At 37.4% G+C, this 21,131-nt stretch overlaps 1 pseudogene; it reads right to left on the bottom strand.

The window, feature by feature from the left end:
* Window positions 1-4,033: 4,033 nt before the first annotated feature.
* Window positions 4,034-20,328, bottom strand: LOC150008131 (tRNA-splicing ligase complex subunit RTRAF pseudogene; annotated as a pseudogene).
* Window positions 20,329-21,131: the final 803 nt, after the last annotated feature.

Raw genomic sequence — 21,131 nt, 5'->3', positions numbered from 1 at the left:
CATGACCAATATGTCATTGTGGGATAGGCTTATGACCTTGGTAAGCTTTTCTTGGCAGCCCAACATTGTAAACTATCTGCCAGCTTTCAGGGTCTAGTTGATGGTGCCAAATGTTTTCATTATGTCACCATGGAACTCCGGGGACTGTTCTGTGTATTAAGCTGCAGAACTCACATTTGGAATTGCACATAGAAAGTTAGAGCTGAAAGGGGCCTAAGAAGTTATGTAGTCTGGCTCTCACTTTACCAATGAGAAAGTAGAGGTCCCTCTCCATGGAGCGACTTACCCAAGATCACAAAACTAGTTAGTGGCAAAACCAGGGCTTAATACTCAGTTCCTCTGAGCTTCAACTTCCACTGACTGATGTTTGTTCCATTATGTAAAAGTTACTCAACTTTGCTGAGCTGAAGGAAGCAGAAGAAATGGTGAACAGGTAGAAATAGGCCAAGTAATGAGGTGTGTCTATTCTTCATTATTCTCACTCAGCACATAGATTTAAAAGCACTTTTGGTTGTTCCAGCATTTTTTTTTAATATCATTTCACTTAATATCCACTGTTTAGGTCTTTTTCACTGATTAACTTTTGTGCTTAGGGACAATTTTCATTCAGTAAAATGCACAGACTTCAAGTATGTAGTCTGAAGTCTTTATAAATATATACACACCTATGCATCCATCAACCAAGTCAAGATATGGGATATTCCCATCACCCCCAAAAGTTCCCTTGTGCCTCTTTGCAGTCAGCCTACATCCCTTCCAGAGGCAACCACTATTCTGATTTGTATCATCATGGATTAGTTTTGCTTGTGTCAAGTTCACATGAATGAATGAAATACAACATGTACGCTACTATGGCTGGCTTCTGCTCAACAAAATATTGAGATTCTTTCAGTTGCAGTTGTCTCAGTGGTTTGTCCCTTTTTATTTTTGTGTAATAGTCTTTTGTATGAATTATATATGTTTTTATTTATCCATTCTCTTGCTGATAAACATCTGTGTTGTTTTCATTCTGGGCTTATTATGAATAAAGCTGCTGTAAACATTTTTGTACAAGGACTTTGGCTGACATGCATTTATTGACCTTGGGAATAAACTTAGCAGTGGAAGGGTTGAGGCGTAAAGTAGATGATGCTTACCTTTCTTACACACTAGTAATAGTTTCCCAAAGTGGTTATACCTTTTTATACTCCCACCAACAATAGATGAATATTTCCATTGCGCCACACTTTACCCAAACTTGGTGTTGTCACTCTTAATTTTGGACATGCTGGTTGGGATGTAGTGAGGTCTCATTGTGGTTTGGCTGGCCTTTCCCTCATGACTAATGATGCTGAACAGTTTTCGGTTCTATCTTCTTACAGACCATTCACTCATTTATGTTCTTCTGTGAATGTCTGTTCAACCTTTAGCCCATTTTAAAATCATTGGGTTTCTCTTCATGTTATTAATTTATGAGTTCTTTTACAAATATATCTATTACACATATTTTCCCCAATATCTAGCTTGCCATTTCATTTTAGTAATGACAATTTTTGATGAGTAGTTTTAACCCTTGGTAAAATGCAGTGTATCTTTCTTTTTTCTTTTATGATTAGCGTTATTTGTACCCTGTCAAATATATCTTTCTGTGCTCCAAGGGTATGAAGATTTCTCTCCCATGTTTTATTTTATAAATTTTATAATTTTAGCTTTTACATGTAATTCTTGACTATTTGCATAGAATTAGAGATTTCTACTTTCTACCAAGCCCATGACCAGTGGAGAGAACAAAGGAAAAGTTTCAGATACAATCTCATGAAAATGTAATGCATTGTAACATATTTCTTCTCTGATATACTGTATATGTGCCTATGCAGAAAGGCCTTTTTTTCTTATATTTCTTTCAAAGAAGTGTCAGTGAGAAAAACCCACGATCCTCACAGCTAAGATTGTTTTCCTCGATAGCATGGAATGAAGGCAGCAGTCCTTAGTTCTGCAGCTCTTGAGCTCTGCAGTTTGATCCTACAGCTCAAGTGACCTTTCCTCTGTGCAGTGCAGACTTGTGTTTGACAATGTTCTTCTAGCTTTTTGCGACATCTCCTTGCTAGTATTTGTTTCTGATTGCCGGATGTGGTGGTGTTTCTCATTCTGCATCGGCAGTTGTGAGCTTAGCCTATTACCAATTAGGCAGACTTTCCAGCTTTGTATCCAGGAGGGCACAGCATTAAAAACGGCCTTGTTCTACCTTGAATGTCTCCTTCTACTTTTTGAGGCCACCAAACACGTTTCTGTTGAGTCTATAAAGTGCGAATCGAATGGGATTTTTCTCTGGGCTTGTAGTTGAACAAACGAATCTGTTCCACTTGGATTGCCCTCAAGTCTAGGTATGAATTCAGTATGACCAGAATAAATTCTTTTCTGAGACCTGCCCTCTAACCACAATAGGTATTAGAAGAATGCTGAATTTTTCTAAACAAGCAAACAAACCCATAATTACTCTTCCTCTCACATTCCAGAGCCTCTCAGCAGGATGATCTTACTGTAGAACCCAGAACAAATCTGCCTCAGCTCACATATGCCTCTAGGCGGTCCTCAGGTTTCATTGAGGCCTTTTTTAAAATACATGGATGGCTTCAGTTAACCTTTCTCTTTCATTTCTACTCAGCTCACTGTATGTTGAAAGCCATTATTTGTTTCTATGCACTATATGCTCAAATGTCAATAAATTGGTAGATATCCTGGGACTTCTCTGTATGCAAGTACTACATTTTTTCATGCATGTGAGATTTCCTTAAAATAATATAATTTTTAAGTGATGAAAATAATAAATGCTCATTACATGCAACTTGGAATATAAAATAATTAAAAAATACATGATCTCACCCTTCATCTGAGACACCCACCGTGACTGTTTCACTGTGATTCTTTTAAAATCTGCTTCTAAGGGGATCTGCATTTCCCTGAGAAGAGTGGGAATTGGGTAAAATGAAGAATTCAAGATTGAGGAAATGGAATAAGCATGTTAGAAGAAAAACTGAGTAAAACAATGCTTTTTCAAATTTACTCGAAGATTAGAATGTATAAATGCAAGCAGGGGGTGATACCTTGGGCCAGGTTGATTGGGGACAATATAAGTTGGGGTTTAAACTACAAACAAGGGACTCCAGCCTTTACATGATAAGGTTTAGGGGACTGAGCCCCTAGAAGGGCTCAGCTGGGAGGTGATGAGACAGTCATAGGATGGATTGAAGTGTGCAGAGATCGGAGTCAACAAAACAAGAAACAGAACCATCACCGTTTCCCAGGAGTGAGGTAAGAGGATTGCAGAGCGGGAGAACAATGCAGGAAAGATGCACGAGTTATTTCAGGGGAGTACTCATGCAGGGGAAGGAAATGACACCACGACTTTGAATGTGGTGGGTGAGGTAACAGAAAAAGGAAATGAAGGGGAAGGAATGTCTAGGGAGAGAACATTGTGTTTAGAAATGTGCTGGGCAGTGTTTGGGCCGAAGTCTCTGAAATTCCAGCTCCGTCCCTGATGAATGACATTCAGCATGTCTGTAATGTCATCAAGTCTTTCTGAACTCACTTGCCTCATATGTCCAAATAAGATTAGCAGTCCCAAAGAGTTGTTCTGAGAATTAAAATCGAGAATATGTAAAACTACTAGAACTTTCCGGTCTGAGGTGCAGAGGAATATTGCACAGCCCAGCAGACTGTGTTCAATTTATCGTCATTTCACAAGAGGTCAGAACTGGGTTATAGGCAGTGGACTGAGCTGTGATTGTCCCATGGCTAAATTATTTAACTCTGTTGGGCATTAAATTTTCTTCGGCTTTACCTTTTGTAATTGAAGTTAAAGTGAACATCTCTGTATACATAGAATTAACCCCTCACTTTCCCCCAATACATATTAGAGGGGAAAAAAACCCCAAATGGCAAATATCTGATCAAATTTATGGGGTTTCATTTCCTGAAAAATGAACACTGGATTTCCTTACACATTCCAGAATTGTGTATGGGCTCTGACTTTACTAAATGAGAAGCTGAAATCCTAAAATGTGGATCTTCCAACTTTTTCCAGCCTGTGGTCTGTCTTTGGATCAACAATAATTGCCTAGACAGCTATAATAGCTTCATTAATTTTTGTTTGTGTTCCGTGTTCTTCATGCAGTGATGGAAGAAATGTATCTCTTGTGTCAAAATCTTTATGTGCTTGTCCAAACTGAGCAACTGCTTCTGATATAAACACTCCTGATCTAAAATGCAAATTGCATTAAGGATTTCTACATAATCATCAGGGCAACAAAACCGAAGTTTTGCCAAAACCATTATACCAGCTTCAAAATCAGGAATATTTATGTTTAAATTTATTTTTAAAGCTGCATAGTCAACATTTTTTTGTATTATCAGATGCCAAAAATTTGTATTTTTCTGTATGATATCCATATTCTCAACTTACGGCTAACACCAGTCAATTGTTTCTTATTGATTTGTAATCTCCAAAGAAAGGTTAATATCATGGAGGGACTTTTCAAAGAATTTGTCCAATCACTGTTGTTTATGTATTTCAAATTCCCTCTGTTTACAATCTTGTGTCTGATATTCTGGTCTTTAAGACAAACAATACAATTTTCAGTTTCTGTTTCATCTTTGCAGTTGAATCCGTCAGGGTTCTTTCATGTACAAAATGCTTCATAAAATTTTGTGGCCTCTTTACACGAGGTCAACCCGGTCTCCTCTATATTGTTCCTCTGTCATCAATGGGCTGCCAACTACAGAGCCAGCGGACTTGATTTTCAGAACACTTGGACCGCACGAGCCAGACCCACTCCTTCTAACGTTTTGTATTTTGTTGTGCTCTGCACGGGGTAAGCTCTCAGGTGATTAATAATAATAACAACACAAATAATATCCCATTTATTAAGAAATTAGTTATAAGCACTCTGCTAAGTAATTTACTGATATGATCTCCATCAGAACCTTATGATGTCAGTACTGTTCTTGTCTCTGCATTAGAGTTGAGAACATTGAGACAGAAGAGGTAACGTGCTTGTTCAAGAAAACCTAACTAGTAAGTGGCAGAGCGCAGACTGGACCCAGCTCTCTGGTCCTAAAGCCCTCTGAATAACCATCTCGCTTCATTGCTTAGACTAGACTAGACGAGACTACACTGCACTACACTACACTACACTACACCATACTACATTACATGCTACACCACACTATACTACACTACACTATACTACACTTAACTACACTACACTGCACTACACTGCACTACACCATACTACATTACACACTACACCACACTATACTACACTACCCTACACTATACTATACTATATTGTATTAACATACATCATGAATATAGTATATAACACAAATATAAATATAACAAATATTATACACATGCTGTATACACATCAAAAATACATGACATTAACAGAGCTCTATTGCCTTTAGCAAATATTTTCATGCCCAAAGGCTAAGCAACAACATAATATTGAGGACCTTTATAATATTCAGAATCCATTTCTCAGACTGATTTGCTTCCTGTTTGAACATTGGTTTAATCAAATCATACATATACATATACACACATCTCACAATGTTTTTAGCCTTGGCTTAGTAAAACTGAGTACTTTTTATTTTCAAATTACACATTGTCAGACTTTTATTAAAATGTACAATCATTGCCAAAAAATGTGATATCTTTGAAAAATAAGTACTTGGTCACATTTTACCAGTATGTTTGTCAATTATTTACCTTCAGAACTTGGAATAAAACTGTGTTCAAAATCTGTGTCTTGGGAACCTTCTAATAGGCTCATTACATGCTCTTTAAATTTATAGCTTTCATCTATTAGTTTGTTAATCACCTGTTAATATTTTCATTATTCACAGCCTTCCAAATTTTAAGTAGGATGTAACTGCTTTGCAGGTGACCTCCTCATTACAGTGTTCTCTGCATAGACTACAGTAACTTAAGGTCTGTCAGAGCTGTTGAATGAGACCCTCCAATTGGAGTATTTATAACCCGCCAGGTTAACTATGTCCCATTTCTGAGACACCAAAGAAGATTATGGACATTTATTTTGTTGTAAATTGATGATAGTATGCAGATGTGCTTTGAAATATTTCTTTCCTGAATTAAAAGCCATTTTGATTAGTTACTTTTAAAGATCAACTTTTAGATTAACAATTAGGTATCAAAATTATTCTAAGAGTATAGTTAGAAAATAACTTGAATCATCTGTACTTCAGGATGTGACTAACCCAAACACTGCCCCAATAGACTAACCTAATTTAGACTAATTTGGTTAAAAATTATACATTTACATTTGGCAAATTTCTCTAAAATTATCTCACTGCATAATTCATATATCTAGATGGATTTCAACAGGTTTTTATTTAAAATATTTAATATTCTCTAAACCAAAGAGAAAATGCCAAGCTCATTAATGTTTTTCAATGCAACTATTGGGTCTTTTATTCAAACTCTTTGTTGCATCATGGAAATCAACTGTATCAAGGGTTTCTCCCTCCGCCAGTCCCGCTGGATTTATAGAAGTAGATGCCAGCTGACTTCTATTAGAAACTGCTAATCATCCCAGGAACAATTCTTAGTTTGGGGGGCGGGGTGTATAATGGTAGTCTGGACAATTGGAAGTGAGTAAAATGGGAGCTTCTTTCCCACTGCTCCATCCCAGGTTTAATGAAGGCAAGTTTTAGACAAAAGTCTGCAACATATACAGACATTTATTGAACCAACAATTACTAGTAAGAAAGCAAAAAAGAGTGGATACCACCTATTCTATAAACTTGATGAAGTTCTAGCTTTCTGTTCTTTGAAGAGCTCTACCTATCGCTTTCCATAAAAGATCGCCGTGGGAGACACAGTAACTTTTTAGGGAGAGCTCTGTTATCCCCAGTGTAAGTATTAGGCTGGCAGAAAGCCTCCAAAATGGATGGCTCAACAATGGGACTCTTTGGGGATTAAACCCCGATATTCATTCCTAAGGGGAAAGGGCATGTACTTTGCAATATTCTTCTATGTTTTCTTTTTGTTTATGGAATTTATTGGGGGTGACACTGCTTAACAAAACTATACAGGTTTTGGGTGCACGGTTCCCCAGCACATCATCTGCACACTGTGTTGTGTGTTCACCACGTTGAGTCAAGTCTCCACCCATCACCATTTATCCCCTCTATAACCTCCTCCATCTCTCCACCTCCTCTCCCCTCCCTGCCCAGCAATCACCACGCTGTTGTTCATGTCCGTGAATTTTTCTTTTTCTTTTTCGTTCAGTGCTCCCACTGTTCCCCCACCCCCAAAATCCCGACAGTTGTCAACCTGCTCTTTATCTGAGTCTGTCTATTTTGCTTGTTGGTTCATTTTGTTCATTACATTCCACCATGAATGAAATCACGTGGTACTTGTCTTTCTCTGACTGGCTTATTTCATTTTAGTCCAAATAGACTGTTGCAAAGGGTAAGATTTCCTTCTTTTTTAAGGCCAAGTAGTATTCCATTATGTGAATATAACACAGCTGTTCATGAAATCATAGGAGACTGGCATTAAAATAGCTTTAGCCAATTCACTTTACTTAGATATCTTTTGATTTAACTAGTGAAAACTAGTATGTAATTTATCCTCCTAATAAGGAAGTCATTAATTCTACCAATAAAAAACACATTTTTGACATATGTAATATAAATTAACAAAGTTGTATTATCAAGCAAGATGTATAGAAGGACTTTGGACTTTTTAATATAATAATAACTCATCATTCTTAAAGAATAGGTTTATTTATTTATTTATTTATTTTTATTTTTTTATGTTTGGTTTTTCAATTACAGTTGTCCCATTTTCCCCCCATTTCTCTCCCCCACCCAGCCCACCCCCTCTCCCGCAATCATATCTCTCCCCGTTGTCCATATCCATGAGTCATTTATACACAAAGAATAGGTTTTTGAATAGGGAAAATGACTATCCCTAAGGGTAAAGTTTACATTAATTAGTATATAGTATTTTAGTATATAGCATATATATAATATCACACTGCCTATGGAAATATATTTATATGTAACTTACAGACATCCAAAAAGCTTGGATTAGAAAGACGCAAAAAAAAAATTATTGAAGTTATGTGTTCAAAGTTTTTTTTTTTCTAAATTTTGTATGAGGCTTTCAATTTGTTAACAACATTTCATGTGCTGTAAAAATAGAAATAATCTTTGTTCCAATGTAAAATACGGCTAATACTCTGTTGACAGAGGAAGGCGTCTTCCTTTTGACTTCCCACCCTTCCCCCGCCAGCAGCGGCGCTTTGGCTCGTCCTCCACGCGGCATTTATACCTCTCACTGTGGGTGTCCAGGTTTGGGGGCTCCCAGGACAAGCTCTGTGATGCAGTTCGGAGTGCGGAGTTTTCCTGGAGAACAAGGCCTGCCAAGGGAAAGGTCTGGAAGGAGGACTGGATAGGAGGAGCTGAGAGACTGGTAGAGAAATCTTACAGTCCTGACAGTCTAGAGCCAAGGCAGTTCATGGGAAGAGTCTGGCATTGGGGAGAAATGCTCAGGCCTCTGTTTCTCGCCTGGTTCAGTTGCTAAGGTCCCTTGCCTCCCAAGGAGTGTGCTCTCATATATCATTGCTTTGCCCTCCATTGACCAAGAACTGCTGGGAGATCGGTATAAGCGGGGTCAGAGGTTGAGAGGGATGCTGGAGAGGCTACGAGCTGGTGCCTAGCGAACCACACTCCCACTGTGGAGCGCGTCCTTTCTTACAAAAACATCCGAGGGGTGCATCTCCGTCCCCAGTGCATGCTTTGTGCTGCGTTAGTGCTCTTTTCCGTGCACAGTTGAAAAGCAGCTTCTCCAGGACTCTGGTGGCCCTTGCTTGCCGAGGGCAGACTTAGAAGAGAGAGGGTAATAGAGGTTAGTGCTGGATTACAGGCAATAGTGAGGCCTTGCAGGCAGGAAAGGCACTTCTGTATTGGTAGTAGGTATTTATTCTCATGAGCATGAACCACCGGCTCTTCTAGAAAACGAAGTTCCACATATAACACTGGGAAACACGGTTTTTGGTGAGTTAGATCTGACACTTGGTTTTGACTAACTTTTGGCATCTGAATCCACAAAAGACCCCAGTTTTTCTCTATCACATCAACTTTTTAAGTACAGGATACCCTCCCTTTGTCACAAAAACCGTAAAAATGTACATACAAAGGAAAATAAAGAAAAAATTACCTGAATATTCTGTTTATTTAGAGTTATTTTATTCATATAAAGGCTATATATTGTTACTGTAAGTCAAATTGTGTACAGGTAGTAAAGTTCTGCTACCAAACATACATATTAAGGTAAAAATTTACACTTACAGCATTTTGAAGTTCTCCAAGACTTACTGTAACAATATATAGCCTTTATGTGAATGAAATGACTCTAAATAAACAGTATATTCTGGTAATTTTTTCTTTATTTTCCTTCGTATGTACATTTTGTATGATCTTGGGGACAAAGGGAGGGTATGCTGTACTTAAAAAGTTGATGTGATAGAGAGAAAACTGTGGTCACTTTTGGATTCAGATGCCAAAAGTCAGTCAAAACCAAGTGTCAGATCTAACTCAATGAAAATTGTGTCCCCCAGTGTTTTTATTTGGGTAACTGCTCATCCCTTCTTGTTTTCTTTAGATTATATGTGTTTCATTGCTTTGCTGGCAACCCATCAGGGTTTCCTCTGGGATGCTGTGTTCTATCTGTCACCTCCGTTATTTCTACAGGTGACGGCCCCTGGGTTGCCACTCAGACCTGTTGGCCCATAGCAGAATTATAACCCCCGGGCAGCCGACTACTATGGTCTTAGTGTTTCCAGCTTCGTGGTCACCAGTGAGCCAAGTTTTGTGCTAGTCTTTCCTACCATTAGCCCAGCACAGAACCACCACGGACTTCCTGGTGAGGTCGGTGCCCCTCCCACCGGCGCATTCTTGGTGGCCTTGGTGAATGAGGTGTCCTATGAAGTATGGTCTCTCCTGTGGAGTGTAACGTTCTCGTGGGTCTTTGACCTTAAGGAATCTGTCCACCCCTGATGCTCACTTCCCTGATTCTTTTAATCCCTTTGAGTGTCTGCCAGTCAATCCTGGCATCTCAGTTTTTCCTGCACATGACTTTGCTTTTTCCAGACTAGGAGACACTCCCGCAGAGCATTTGCACTATCCCCTGATCGAAGAGACTGCCACCAAATCCATAAATTGTCTCTTATGCAGTCTAATGTTCTGGGCCCATTAACTTGGCATCTTAAAAATCCAGCCCGTGGAACGTACTATCTAGGACTTGCTGCTGCTTTGAGACAGTCTTTTCCTTTGTACTGACCCAACATTTCTCTGGCTGGGTTGTACACCCACTGAGCTCGGATTATGGGCCTCACAGCCAGGAGAGCACCTTTTGCCTTATGAGAAAAAGTTTTCTTAATTGACTGTTTTCACTGAGCAGGAGCTACATCTTGATGGAGTGTAGTAACCCAATTACGCAGGTTCTGAAGGGTCAGTGGAGTCTTGGGAACCAAACATTTGGAGCACCTGCCCCAAAGTCTCCATTCCATGTTGTGTGTGCGAGGTTTTCCGGACCTGTCTTGACTAGGCACTCAGTCTCTTGGGAGGCTGGCCCCTGTGTTTCTCAAGTGCTGGTCTTAGTTTTCAGTTTTTTTTTTCCTGCTTGTCCACAGCATGACACACAGGACTTCTTTGTAAACCATCAAAAATTTCTCTGGCTTTCATAGTTAATTCGCAATTGTCTATTTATTGCTCTCAATTTTTAAATATCAAGTCTTTAATTTAGTAACAATCATCCAACCCTAATCTCCTTAGATTTATCATTTTTTAAATATATTTTTAACTCTTTCATTATGGCAGCTTGTCACTGAATTCCCCTGCACAGGCAGGCAAACCCAGATCACCATCAATAAGAATTTTAACCATTGGATGACCACCAAGGCATCCACTGAGTGTGATTTGCCATCGGTGACAGATGCTTGGTATTAACTAGGTAGTGAGAGATCTAGTCCAGGCCTTCCACTCACCACTGGCTGGGGTGGATGACTTCTGTGCCGATCGTCACAGATTGAGTTCTCCTTGAAGCAGATTCTGAGATGGGGTTAGAAATGGGGAAAAAAAAAAAAAAAAAAACTCTCGGGATGTAACACATATGAGAGGAAAAGGAAAAAAAAATAGCATTTCCTTATTTGTCCAATGTCCTCTTTGGATAATTTTTATAATAAAGCTACTTTAAATGATATCTTGAAATCACTTTGGGTAGTTTTGGTTGTTTTCCTGGGGAGAGTATCCACAGAGCTCTTCATGCTCCCATGATAGAAGTGTGTCTTCCCTACAATTTATTTACTGTAATTCCTTTGTAAATACAGCTTATATTTTCTATCTTTCAGGGTCCATGTTATGCACTATAGTTTAAAAAATAAGCATGAAGAAAAATATTTATCTTTAACTCAAAAGTTAACATCTCTATTGACTTGATATTATGACTTAGTGTTTTTTCTATAGTACAAAGAATTTCTCATTTTAAAAATATGAAAGTGGTGATGATATTGTATCACATGGTCAATAACTTTTCCTGCTATTAGTGAACATGCCTTTGGTGTTGACAGGCATCAGAAATAAAATTTTTTCTAGGTATCTTCTAAGTTGTGTAAGACTAAATTCATCATATATTTTAAAAAAAAACAACCTTTAACTATTATTTTGCTTTGGATAAAATCCAAGTTACTACCTTGATTTTCTAAAGAATTAGTTCATAAATTAATAAATGTACTTAGTAGTAAGTATGGTAAAGCTTTCAGAGGGCCAAGAAAATGTTATTTAGTATTTTTCTTGCATAACTCATCTTTGATTTTACAGGAAACAGAAATGTTTGGAAAACAGCAGTACAAAAGTGCCAGTTTTCTTAAACCCACCCTAGCTGTAAACATATACAGCCATGATATTACCATGGTTTGCAAAAATAGAAAATTTAGTCAATTTGTTTCTCTTGGATCTATCTCATCAAAAGACTTTCTCCCCATTGCAACATTTGAAAATAGGAGACACTAATTTTCATTTAAAATATATTTGAATATACTTAGACTATAACTCACTGAAAAGCCAAAATTTAAACCATATGTTAATGAATAGGAATTTAGGTCACAGGGAGGATATTGCTCATAAACCAAAATTTGGTGGTTGTTCTTTTGTTTAAGGCAAATTAAAAATTTTTTATTAAAATATAGTTGACATGCAGTATTATGAGTTTCAGGTGTTCAACATACTTAGTCAACATTTATATACCTTGCAAAGTGATTACCACAATAAATCTAGTAACCATCAGTCTCCATAAAAGTTATAATGCTCCTATAGACTGTATTCCCTGTGCTGTATTATTACGTCCCCCTGAGTTATTTATTTTATAAATGGAAATTTGTACCTGTCATTCCCTTTCACTTTTTCACCCTTCCTCCCCTCACCTCTAGCAATTATCAGTTTGTTCTCTATGTCTATGAGTCTATTTGTATTTTTTTGTCTGTTTGTTTTGTTTTTAGATTCCACATGTAAGTGAAATTATATGGTTTTTGTCCTTCCCTCACTTATTTTAGTTAGCATAGTACCCTCTAGGTCTATCCATGTTTTTGCAAATGACAAGATTTCATATTTCATTGTGCCTGTGTATGCATTATATATGTATTCTGCATCATATATATACACATGAATTATATATATATATATATATATATATATATATATATATATATATATACATATATATACACACAAATACCATTCATCTATCTGTGGACACAGATTGCTTCTGTATCTTGGCTGTTGTGAATAATGCAAAGAACATAGGGGTGCATCTCTCTTTTCTAATTAAACTTCTTTTTTGGATAGATACCCAGAAATGGAATTGCTGGGTGATATGATAGTTGTATTTGTGGTTTTTAAAGGAGTCATCACACTGTTTTCCACAGTGGCTGCATCACTTTGTGATCTTACCAGTAATGCACGAGGGTTCCGATTTGCCCACATTCTCACTAACACTTGTTCTGTGTTGTCTTTCTGGTGATAGCCATTCTGACAGAGGTGATACCTCACCATGGATTTGATTTGTGTTTCCTTGATGATTAGTGATGTTGAGCATCTTTTTATGTGTCTGATGGCCACTGTTGTATCCTTTTGAAAAAATGTTTATTCAGACCCTCTGCCTATTTTTAAATTGGATTATTTGAGATTCTTTGATGTTGAGTGGTATGAGTTCTTCATATCTTGTGTATTTTAACCCCTTATTGAATATATCATTTGTGAAGAGATCCTGTTTTCTGGGTTGCCTTTCATATTGTTGATGGTTTCCTTCCCTGTTCAAAAGCTTTTTAGTTTGATATAATCCTATTTGTTGTCCTTCTTAGGGTGACAGATCCAAAAAAATATTATTTGGGCAGATGTCAGAAAGTTTACTGCTTATGTTTTCTTCTCAGAGTTTTATAATTTTGAGTCTTGCACTTAAGTCTTTACTCTATTTTGAGTTTATTTTGTGTGTGGTGTAAGAGAATGGTCCATTTTTACTTTTTTGTAGGTAGCTGTCCTATTTTCCCAACACCATTTATTGAAGTGACGGTCTTTCCATCACTGTATGTTCTTGCTCCTTTGTCTTAGATTAATTGACCATATAAGTGTGAGTTTATCCATTGGTCTATGTGTCTATTTTCGTGCCAGCTCACTGGCCATTACTGCTCTTTCCCTGTATTTCTAAATAGGTCTTATGACTCCAAATGCATTATAATTGCTTAATATATTTTGCTAATTGAAATGACCCGAGAAAAAATAAGAACTAAGTGATAGTGCTGGACTCATAAATCTCATTATTTCAGAATTCATTTCATTGTGTCTTTTGGAGAAATCCTAATAATTTTTCATATTAAGAATTTTGGAATTATATAATTCTAATTAGCAACTTGAACTGATCAGTTTATTATTGGTCATGCAACTTTGAACAAGATACCTAAATTCTCTGATCCTCAGTTTCCTCATCTTTAAAATTATGGAAATTATACCTACTTGGCACAATTAAATGTAAGACAAAAGGCGAAACCTGGCTCAGCATCTGGCACTTTGTGTGAATGCAATGAAGTTTCTCTCTCCTTTCCTGATATTTAAGTAAAACAAAAAGCTATTAGCAACATAAATGTTGTTTAAAGCCACTGAGTGATTTTTTACATTAAAACGTGCACATTTTAGCAATTAAATAAGTATTTTGACAGCGGCAGTGATTACAGGTGTGTAACTTCTGATTCAATAGTAGTAGAGTGTATTGCATTCTTCAGGAGGGGTAGGGCTGGTGAATGATAAGGAAAGCTTATGAAAGTACACATTCTTTTTTTTAAATTTAATTTTATTGTTTTTCGATTATAGATGTCCCATTTTCCCCCCATTCCTCCCCCCCCAGCCCACCCCTGCCCACCTTGAGCATGTTACCTAACCTCTCTGAATATCTGTTTTAGTCTCTATTCAGTGGGAATAATAGACAAGATACACATAATTGTTTTGTGTATGAGGCTTGATTATACAACATGGGGCAAAATTAAGTTTACAGTTGTGGGTATGTGAAACACAGACTTCATTCTTGTGTTATTGCTTATTAATTATTGTATTATTTTTTATATGAACAACTGTAAATCTACTTTGGCCCAACCCTATATAATCTCAGTAACTAGAGCATAGTAGAGTTTCATAAGTGGTAGTTATTATCATCATTGTTATTGTTATAGCTTCATATCTATATAGGCGGTCGTGCTTAGATGTGACATTTATATTCTTATCTATATAGCAAACTCGTCTTCCTACTTTCGAACTATACAGATCTCAATGCCTGCTACCTTCAACTTGACCTTTTAGGAAAAATTGCCTTCCTCCTTAGTGCTCTGCTCAATAACAGGATGGGTGGTCCCTGTTTAGGGGATGCTAGTGACTGGATCGGGAGTAGAATGAACACTAACATTGCACCTTCAATTGGCTGGTGGCTATGGCGTGACCTTGCATGAAGGGTTCTGCCCGAAACTCTGGTACCCTTTAGGATCTGGCCTGGGACAGATGGACAGGGTTGACTCTCAGCAGTAAGTGGACAGTGTATAGTAAGAGAACTGTCAGTGTGCAGAGGCCAATGGAGCAGCAAGACAAAGCAAAGCAAACTCGTCAGGGTATGGGTCCTTTGGAAAAAGGCAGTGAAGATAATTAGCGCCTGAGGCTTTTTTGGTTCAAGGTGACTTTCTAGTTTTAATTCAGGAAATAAATCTCTCAGGACCAACACGTGCTGAGCGTCTGCTCCCTGAAATCAGCCTGAAGATGTGCCTCATATGTTACCTTTCAGAAAGCTTTCCTGATAACCCCCTGGGCCTCCAGGATTAGCTTCTTTGGGATCCCAGAATATGATGTACATACCCTCTTTACTGAGCATATTCTAATAATTTATATTGTTTTCCCCAACATAATATGAATTTCTGTTTTTCTTTATAGTTCTCACATGTCATCTATTCTCTGGCATATAGTAAGTGATGAATGATTTATTAATAACAAATGAGTAAATAAATGAGTTCTTGCTTGTCCTTTCCACAGAACTCAGAAAAGCACATCACTTACAGGCTAAGTGACTTATAAATAGTATCTGTATTTTATTTTATTTATTTATTTATTAATAATTTATTTGTTTGTTTGTTTATTTATTTTATTTTTAGAGAGAAGGGAAAGGAGAAAGAGAGGGAGAGAAACATCACTGTGTGGTTGCCTTTCATTTGCGAACTCAAATGGGGACTTGACGTGCAACCTAGTCATGTGCCCTGACTGGGAATCAAACCAGCGACATTTGGTTCACAGGCCGACGCTCAATCCACTGAGCCACAGCAGCCAGGGCTAATAGTACCTGTATTTTAAATTGAGTGACTACTTGAGCTTCTCTTCAGAATAAATAGCCTTAGGCTACTTTGTTCAGGCAAAAAGAGAGACGCAGAAGAGTGCAGTCATAAAATTTTCCTTTCTAACCTGAAATTCTCATTATGTAACATATTCCTGCTACGTCTTATGAACATGGAGAATTGTGAACAGCACCGATAAGAGCAAAACTTTAGATAAGTGAATTATGTAATTAAATTCTGCATCCTAACACTCCATAAATTTATAGGGCCGATTGTGTAATTAGTTTACAAAAGAAAAAGCATTGGAGTTATTTACGGCAGATGTTCACCTAACTTAAAACAGGAAGAGTCGATTTACTTCTATGTAGTTATTACAATGTAATTAAAACCATAAAACCACCTTATCTGAATTTCAAAGCCAGAGCATGTTTTTCCTTTCCTTGGCCTTCTTGACTGCATTACTCCTCACTGAACATGCAAGGATCATAGGAGAGGGCCACAGGATGGCCTCTGGAGTCTTGCCAGATATTTTAGCAGGCTTTTGTTTTTTTGCTTCACTGTTCGGTGGAGTGATGAGGTAACTGAAAAGTTGTCAGAAACAAACCCAGGACATGGCTGATGACAAAAACCACTTTTGTGCCTATGTTCTGGGAGTGGCTGGGGAGGATCAGAGGGGATTCAGTCAGCAGATACTTACAAAAGATATGTTTTCTTTATGCATAATTAGTGTGTAAACCACTGCCATCTTCTTCCAGACAGGTAAGGAGCAGGAATAGAAGCATCCTCTAATCTTCAGCTTGCCTTCATATAAGACTCAGCGATACACTTAAAATGTGGCCGTGGATCATCTGTCGTGTGACTGTTCACATGCACTTTACCTGACAAAGACGGTCTTAGGCTGCCCGCCCTCAGGGATGGCGCATGTCAAAAGTCCCATGACGGATGATCCGCAGCCACATTTTAAAAGTTCTTGTAGGAAATCGTAGTTGGATTTACAGAAAACATGAACAAGCCCTTGATTCAAGGCATGGGAAGGATGCCCAGATGTCAGATGTCCACTCCAATCACTTCAGCTCATTCCAGCCCTAATCATTTGCTTCTTATAGGAGATTTCTGACTCCTTCATAATGGCTCACTTGGATCAGGGCAATGGTATTCAGGGATTTGACAACATGTGCAAACTCTTTTTGAATTAATTTTCAAAGTCTTCTGTGACTGGTGTCAATTTGGCAACAGTGTTCTTTCATACTTGTGGGCTCAAGGTCTAGAGTTTGGGCTTGTTAGTTCAAGAATGCCCTCTCTAGCGACTCCATCTCACCCTTCCCAAGGCACAAGTGCGGCGTGCATCACGTTATTAGGGTTAAAACAGGGAGAGGAACATAAGTGTTTGGGGTTATGAGGTGATCTTTTTGACTCTGAAAAGAATGTTTAAGAGCAACATAATTTGAGAGTATCTGCCTCATTCAATATCTTCGAAGACTCACAGAAAAGCATAAGAAACTTTTCATATGGAAATGTGGCTGTCATTACACTACAGATATCATTATGTAGCTGTGTTATATAAAAAAAGATGAATTAGTAAAAATGAAGACAAAATCTTGCCTAAGGTTTTAAAATTCTTTTGAAAAAATTATATATAAAGATCGAACTACAGAAGACAAAAGTCATTTCACAGCTTACTTTTGCTCACTGTCATCCCGAGGACCTCATGAAACATTCTGGTGTCTATTGCATTAAGTTGGGCACCGTATAAGGAGAGTTAAAAAAATAAAAAGGTTTTTCTACCCAAAGACTTGGGAGTTGTAGCTGGTGGTCTTGTGAAGCTCTGTGACTCAGTGCGCCAGGGAGTATTTCTCTCTTTGCAGAATAGAGGGAATGGCCAACAAGATGGTGTTGCAGGCCTAAGTTGTCTTCTCTACATTGGCCATTTATTTCATTTACAGATTCATTATTGGTCCTTTCACAGACAGCACTTATTTTAGGTGGGGATCCATGAATAACTTGTCTGAGGTCCTCTCCTTAAAAAAAGTCAAGATGAAGGATAAAAAGAGGTATGCATTTTGGTATATATTATAACACACCAATATACAGATATATTTGCAGGAATCTGCGATCCAGGGTTGGGGTCTAAAATTCCATTTCTTTTCTGAATGCTTCTTTAACAAGTTAATTCGTTTAGTACAAGTTGTAAATCCCTGGCCTAATATTAATGATTAGATCACCACCAGTTTTATATATCTGAAAGAAATTATTTCTTAGATTTCTGTTATCAAAGGAAAAACTAACCACTGTCAATGACAGTCTTAATTGCAATATTTTTATAAATTCCCTTACATTTTCACTCTGGTTTTTGTAACACGTTTTGGCTAACTGCTTTGACTGGTTACATGAAGGCAAATGAGAATTTGGTCTGGAGAGCTTCCATTAACATACGTATTTTTTAAAAAAATTTAAAAGACAGACTTTAAAATAATATTTAATTGGGGTTGGCTGATAGTCATAGGGACATATCATTTTGCTATTATTTTGGTGTTACTTAACCAAATGTATACAATTGTTTCTTGCCAAAATGTTTGTCTATAATCTTGTAGATTTTATTGCAATATCTTATTAAGTTTTTCATTTTCTTTGACGTAAGATTCAAGACCAAGCATACCTCTATAAAATTAAATTTTATTATCTTCATGTTTGTTAAGTCAAAATTCCTTTCCTTAGTATTGCTTAAATACAATTAGGTTTTTGAGGTTTAAATTCCTTTCTTTAGTAGGAATGGTTATGGGGTTTATGTTTTTCCACATAAAAGATATAGCAGTGGTGATGATGCACTCATCAAAACATCCAAATTAGTTGTGTATTTTGCTAATAACTTCTAGTATCCTTAACAGTAAACTTGTATTTCAGTTGAAAATCTGAAATTTACAGATAAAATAGTTGTCACATGAGATCCATGAGAAGGGCTCTGGTTTCCGGATATGTTGACATCTAGTTATAGACAAAAAGCCTAGTTTCTGTCTCTGATCTTCTTTTATTGGTTTGGTCTCCTTGATTTCTCACCATCGTTTTATTTCTACCAGGTATTTAATCTATAGTAAAATTGTTCAAGACTGATTTGAGTTCAGTATCAATCTTAATTTCTAGGAGCTGTTTGTATGTATTAAGAAATGGTATGCTCATGTGCTAAAGCCATACATTTTTTAAATATTCAAGAAGTATTTAAATAATTATATTTTTACACTCTTATAATGACCTAGGCACTACCTCGGTCCAAGAGATACGTGGATAAATAAAAAAGTTTTCTGATTTTAAGGAAATCACAGTCTAAGACATACATGCAAAATAATAATTGCCATGGCCAAGCATGAAGAGGTGCAATAGATACATGAATTTATCTTTTCTGTGGTCAGAATGATTGAATACTGATAGTTCTATATGAGCCCTGCACATACAAAATGATGGAAGGACACAGAAGAAGAGAAAAACGTGCTTGTGAAGGTTGATGAAAGTTTCACAGAGAACACGCTACGGAAACAGTTGTCTGTGTGACGGTTTTCCCCACTGTTCTCAACTAAAGTTAGTCTATGCTTATAACAGTGCCACTGTATTTATTTATTTTTTTATAATTTAAGTATTGTTGGCATACAATAGTATATTAGATTCACGTGTACAATATAGTGATTTGACATTTCTATACCTCACAATGTGATCACTGCATGACTCCTAGTAATTATCATTCACATGCAAACTTCATTGGCTATATTTCCCTTCACCACTTGATCTTTCCCCTGGTGGCCATCAGTATGTCCTCTGTATCTGTGAGTTTGTTTCTGCTTTGGTCACTCATTTTTTTTTTTTTTTTTATTCTACATATAAGTCGGGTCATCTGGTGTTTGTCTTTCTCTGTGTGACTTATTTCACTTAAGGTAATACCCTCTAGGTCCCTCCATGCTGTTGCAGATGGCAAGATTCCATTCTTTTTCTGGCTGAGTAATAGTCCAGTTCATATGTGTACCATAGTATCTCTATTCACGAACCTGTTGATGGACACCTAAGTTGCTTCCGTGTTTTGTCTATTGTATAAAATGCTACTGTCAATGTAGGGGTGCATACAACTTTTTGAATTTTGTTTTCCATTTTCTTCAGATAACAGATACCCAGAAGTGGAATCGTTGGGTCATACCGTAGTTCCACTTTTTAATTTTTGAGGAATCGCCGTAGTGTTTTCTATGATGATTGTTCTGGTTTACATTCCTGCGAGTAGGGCAAGAAGGTTTCCTTTTCTCTCCGTCCTCACCAACACGTTTTTCTCCATTTTCTTTTTGATGATGGCCATCTGACAGGTGGAAAGTGATGTCTCAAGTCGGTTTTGATTGGCATCTCCCTGATGATCAGTGAGGTTGAACATCTTCACATATGTCAGTTGACCATCTGTGTGTCTGTCTTAAAGAAAGCTTATTCAGATCTTCTCACATTTTAAAATTGCATTTTTTTGTATGAATTCTTTATATATTGTGGTTTTGAATCTCTTGTTGGATTTATCATTAACAAATACCTTCTTGCATTTAGTAGGCTGTCTTTTCATCTTGTTGCTGTTTTCTTTACTGTGCAAAAATTACCTAGTTTGATGTAATCCCATTTGCTTATTTTCACTTTTGTTGCCTTTGCCAGAATCAACATATCCAAAAATACAAGGCTCAGACTGATGGAAAAGAGTTTACTGCCTGTTTTCTTCTCAGAGTTTTATGGTTTCAGGTCTTAAATTTAAGTCTGAATTCATTGTGGTTTTCCTTTTGATACAATGAAAGGTCATTGGAGGGATGTTAGGAGCAGAGAGGCTCACACTTCTGAGCTAGGTTTGATCAGGCTCACTCTTGCTGCCACGCTGAGAACAGAATCTGCAGGAGCATGCAGGCCCTTCATGGGTGCCCTTCCAGATCTATTCTTGGCCTTTCTCTGTCCTAGGTCCCTGAGGTGTGGGCCATCTGTGAGAGGGGACAGAGAGGTCTGGGTGTCTATCTCTTCTGCCCTCCTCCCCGCCAAGCCACGGTGTTGGTGGTTTTGGAGTGTCTGTCCCACATCATTTTGGACTTGTCAATAGCTCACATCATTTAAAATGTTCAGTAACTAAAAGAGGTTTCTAAAGATGAAATGACGTTCACTTATATGTAAGTCCAGTTCCTCTTGGTGTTGTTTGTAACCAAAATTTCA

Source organism: Furipterus horrens, unplaced genomic scaffold (genome assembly GCF_987537825.1).
Source record: "Furipterus horrens unplaced genomic scaffold, mFurHor1.1.pri manual_scaffold_5, whole genome shotgun sequence".
Taxonomy (NCBI): domain Eukaryota; kingdom Metazoa; phylum Chordata; class Mammalia; order Chiroptera; family Furipteridae; genus Furipterus; species Furipterus horrens.
The sequence above is the reverse complement of the archived record's forward strand: the minus strand, read 5'-3'. Positions and strand labels throughout refer to the sequence as shown.